The following is a 4,431-nucleotide window of genomic DNA, read 5'->3' as shown; positions in this document are numbered from 1 at the left end:
GCCACTTTTATGACATTATAAAAGTAAATATTGTAATAATACTTTTTAAAAACAATGTATCACAAAGTGCTTAAAAATGAAAAATAAAAATAAATCTTGATGTTCATGAAAGATTTATTTTTATTTTTTTTTTTTAAACACATACCTCCGGTTTCCTAGACAAGGCTTAAGCCTAGTCCCAGACTAAAATGCATGTCTGGGCTGTTTTAACTGAAAGAAACTTGACTGATCTTAAAATATGTCAGATTCATTGTTTTTTCTCAAGATGCACACTTGTAATGTTTTTATCTAAGGCATATTCTAAAACACTACTTAAATGTCCTAAATGACCTATGGTCTAATCCTGTCTTAACATAAACCCTGTCTGTGAAAATGGGCCATAATGTGTCAATTGCAGTGCATCTAAAATAGAATTCTGCCAAACAAGGTCTCTCAAAAGGCAGCATAACAAATGGAACAGTTTACTTATGATACCTCAAAATGCTATCTAGGTATGCATCTTTCCAGGTTTTGGAACAGACCCAGAAAGAGTGATTTAGAAGGTTTGTTTGTTTTCCCAACTCTCTGGTGGTAGTAGTGGCAGTCGCATCTCATTTTAATGAACCCCTCTGTTTTCCTCATGGGGTTGGTCCACTGAGCACATTACACTACTACGTCTCAAACTACAGCACACCTGGCTTTAACTTCCGCACATGCACACACACACATATTTTACTCAACTGACCACAGCCCTGATCTTTCACCCTTTCTTCTCTTATTGGGCACAAATAACAAACACGGCTTTGAGTGGCTTTTGATAATTAAAGCAGGGCTCTCTAATAAAGTTCACATGGCAGTTAATGTTCCCTCAGCGGGATTGCAAGCGCCGACCGTCTGCCACTCTACTGATGTGTGCACGAGTGTATGTGTAAGAGGATTGGATCAGACACTCATGACCTCTTCTCACATTTGTTTGTCTCTGTGATGTTAAAACAGAAACCCAGCTGCAAATCGGTAGATTTGAGCCAAAGATGAAGGTCAGCGAGATGGGTCAGTATTGTGATGTCCAACTGTGAAACTTCAGGTGGATCAGTTTCAGGTTTTATTTCACTTTTCATTGTGCTTCTGTTGAATGTTTTGGGGATTTCTGTTTGACTAGTGTCCTAAATCTGTCTGCTGGAGATGGAATCTAAATACACATATGTATATCTCTTTCCAACTATCGCCTTCTCTTCTGAGGTTTCAGCGCAAGTAAACCTCTTTAACAGGCCAGATCACTTTGAGTAAACTGGGTTGAAAGCTGTGTAATCCTAAAGTTAAAATACTTTCTCCTATCTTAGATTAATATGCAAAGCAACTACAGAGACCATTCTGACACAATAACATTGGAATGAGTCTGTTTGTCTGGCGAATAGCAGGTCAAGATGCATTTTTTGGGAAACCGGTGTTGAAACATCGATTATTATCCCCTTGAGGACCACTTATAATGTAATTATATAATAATATAATATGAAAAATATAAGCAAATTTTGGCTCATGAATTCCCTTTTTGCATTTTTTGAAGTCAATAATTTATTACATTTAAAATTTAATATAATATAATCTAATACATAATATAATCTAATATAATCTGTGACTGTAAATGTCTCTCAGTTTTGTTACAGTTCTGCGCTCATCATCTGCTATTTCAGAAACGGTTCTTGACTCATGAACGAGTCAATGTTTCATTCATTATCTGGCTCGGCTCGGTGTTCATCTTCAGTTCTCTCTTCACAGCAGTTCAGTCAGTCTACTGTTTGAGTAAATGAATTATATTGGTTTGTTTGAACTCAGAAAGAGTGTCAGCCACATTAAAAAAGTTAACAGCTTAAGTCATTTGTGGATTAATGCTTACTGGAGATGCAATTTGGTGAACTGGTTCAAAAAGATCTGGTTACATTGAATGATTCGTTCGCAAACCGGATATCACAAACTGCTTTGTTTTGAACTCTCTCACAACAGACACGGAAGACAATGAATAAAGTCGTAGTTTTTGCTATTTTTGTACCAAAATGTATTTTTAATACTTAAAAAAATTCTAACTGACCCTCTGATGTCACATGGACTACTTTGATGATGTTTTTCTTACCTTTCCGGACACGGACAGTATACTATATGCACACAGTTTCAATGGAGGGACTGAGAGCTCTCGGACTAAATCTAAAATATCTTAAACTGTGTTCCGAAGATAAACGGAGGTTTCAGGGGTTTGGAACGACATGAGGGTGAATTATTAATGACATAATTTTGATTTTATGGTGTGTGCAGCATATTATTCTTCTGCGCAGTTGCAACGTATGAAGTGTGTGGCCGCACACGTGTGCATCGTTGAGGGAACACTGAGTACAACTGCTTTTCAACATTGATAATAATAAGAAATAATAATAATAGACTGGTTTCTGAATGATTTCTATTTTTAAATATATTAAAATTGAAAACATGATTTTAAATAGCAAAAAAAGTCAATATTTCTATTTTTACTGTATATTTGGTCAAATAAATGCAGTCTTGGTGAGTATAATAAACTTAAAAAATACATATTTTTTTAAATTCGACATGTAAACTATTTTTAAAGTAAAGAATATACAGTAGGCTGTAACGTAAATATACAAAATATATTCTCAATATATAAATAACCAAATCAACGGAAAGTTCTCTCCATTGTATAAAAATTAAGATGTGTGGACCTGCATGTGTGTATGTGTTTAGTGCTTGTGGTAATTCTCTCATGTTTGCATTGTCACAACAGCACACAATTTGATTCTAGAAATCTGATTGGGTGAGACAGAAGCCACATCATAGCCAGAGGACATTTGACCTCGAACTCTCTATTTTTCTTCCTTTCTTTTTCCCTCCACGATCCAAGTGGGCAGAAACAGCACAGAATCTGAAAGAGCCTTTTAGGCCATAACGTGTCTGTGTGTGTGTGTGTGTATGTTTCTTCACTGTCTCCACCAGTTTCTGCAGATCTCTCTGGGCAGCACGATGGCCATGCCAGCTGGCCTCAAGTTCAGAGAACGCTCCAGACGCCTCTACACTGAAAGATAAGCCTAAGCTCCAGGGAAGATGAGAACAGGACCTCCATCATCCCCTAAAACCACACACACTAACACATACATCAAACATGCATTGTGCTTTCCTGCCTTCAGACATAAACCTAACATACACACACACTCAAACAAAACACTGATTTGGGAAGAAGAGCCATGTAAGGGACGAATGGTATTGAATATGATTAAATCTATATGATTAAATCCTGTTTATGTGTCCACTGACACAGTCTTCCTTTACCTTCACAAAGACTTCAGACATATGCCAAAACTTCCAAAAACAAGTTTCAGTGGAAAACGTTCCCACCACTGTGATCTGAGGTTTAACGTCAAATATTCAGAACATCCTGCAGACATTGATCTTTCAGCATCCTGCCATGTGTCCCACTTCACACATTTCCACATCAACAAACACAATCCTGTGCTCAAAACACCTCACCTGTATGCTGAGAGATGCAATGTAGCCAATACACACCTGTGAAACACAGCTGTCGATAATATTCAAAAGAATCTGGAACTGTTAAAACTGAAATGAACTACCTTCACTGATCCATTAAAGCCTGCCTTTGAAAAGATCAGAAACTAGAATTTTAGATTTCTAAAGAAAAGTGGCAGTATTTTCATTCTCAACAAGCCTCATGATTTGAGGTTTCCTGAATTTGAGGGTTAGAGGTTTGCCAGGGATTATTCACATTCACTTCAAACTAAAATCTAGCCCCATTCACACACTAAAGTATTTCGATTTCGATTCACAAACTGATCCCTGCTAGAACTGTTTCGGACCAGAAATGAGACACATCATGGTTTTATTTCTCTGGATAAGGTGGCTTTGACTTTTCCACACTCTTCTGATGACATCTTCAATCTCTGTTTGTTTAGCTCTCTGAACAAAGCCTGAGTATCCTGCGGTTTCTATGCCACCTCTGTTTACTTAGCCTGGGAAATGGAATCCTCTGAATACTGCACACAAATTCTGGCTTTATATTTAGCAGATTGTCTAGACTGGTTAAGGTGGTAAGAAATTTGAGAAATGAAAATGAAGAAATGAAGATATCACTCATACAAAATATTAAAAAAAAAACATTTGAAATAAATGCATTTTCAATGTATTTATAATAGAAACCAATTTTATCAATCTTTGTATGCCTTAAAACCTAAAAAATTAAAAACATGGTAAAAATGGTAAAAACAAAACTATGAACACAAGTCTTAAAATCTTATTAAAAAATGCTGAAATAAAGAATTTATATTTAGAATAAAAAAAAATAATACAATACACACACATACACACACACGTTTGTTTTTGTAAAAAGTGGGGACATCCCATAGGCGTAATGGTTTTTATACTGTAGAAATTGTATAT

Source organism: Carassius auratus, chromosome 41 (genome assembly GCF_003368295.1).
Source record: "Carassius auratus strain Wakin chromosome 41, ASM336829v1, whole genome shotgun sequence".
Classification (NCBI taxonomy): Eukaryota; Metazoa; Chordata; class Actinopteri; order Cypriniformes; family Cyprinidae; genus Carassius; species Carassius auratus.
Note: the sequence above shows the minus strand (reverse complement) of the source record.